We start from the raw sequence: 628 nt of genomic DNA on the forward strand, positions 1-628 counted from the left end.
TTTTCAGGTGTAAAGGGCACGAAGAAGTTTATCTCGAGCTTCTACACAGCGATTTAAGGCTGGGTGAGGTCTAAAATTGAAAGAAAAGCCAATAAATTTCACATAATATTCTACAAGGTATCAACTCCACAATTATCCTTATTACCACCATCATCAACACCACCCTCAATGATATCGTATGTTAAAACTTACCTTGCAATAAAAACAGTTAAAATGTTCTTCAAATTAGCAGGAAAATAGTCTTGTTTGCTGACATAAGCAAGTGTAAGAAGAATCCCTGATAAATCAGGAACTGGTTTGATCTTCTCTTCACTCTAAAAACAAAGAAAATATAATATTTTAAAAATCTCTTTAATAATTGTAAATACAATGCAACAGATTTCAATAGTATTGCACTGTGATAAAAAAAAAAGATGCGTAAAAATTATTAGAGAACCATTAAAGTGTTCGTAGAATGTGTCTTATTCTGTTACTCAATATAAATTGATTAAAGACCATTCACAAACCTTGATGAGCCCCATGTGAACTAAAATTGTGTTTAACACTACTTCTGCTTTGGCATCTTTCAAAAACTTGCTTAAGATAACATCTAAAATAAATAAAATGTCATCGATAAAAAAGGCAATGG

At 31.1% G+C, this 628-nt stretch overlaps 1 long non-coding RNA gene across 1 annotated transcript; it reads right to left on the reverse strand.

Moving 5' to 3' along the window:
• On the reverse strand, positions 1 to 628 carry LOC117116573. Its single transcript, XR_004446781.1, has 3 exons — positions 507 to 628; positions 193 to 314; positions 1 to 70 (listed from the first exon to the last, which is right to left on the reverse strand). It is a non-coding gene; the product is annotated as an uncharacterized LOC117116573 (long non-coding RNA).

This window comes from Anneissia japonica, unplaced genomic scaffold (assembly GCF_011630105.1).
Source record: "Anneissia japonica isolate Jap-2015-1 unplaced genomic scaffold, ASM1163010v1 scaffold286338_len628_cov309_single, whole genome shotgun sequence".
NCBI lineage: Eukaryota > Metazoa > Echinodermata > Crinoidea > Comatulida > Comatulidae > Anneissia > Anneissia japonica.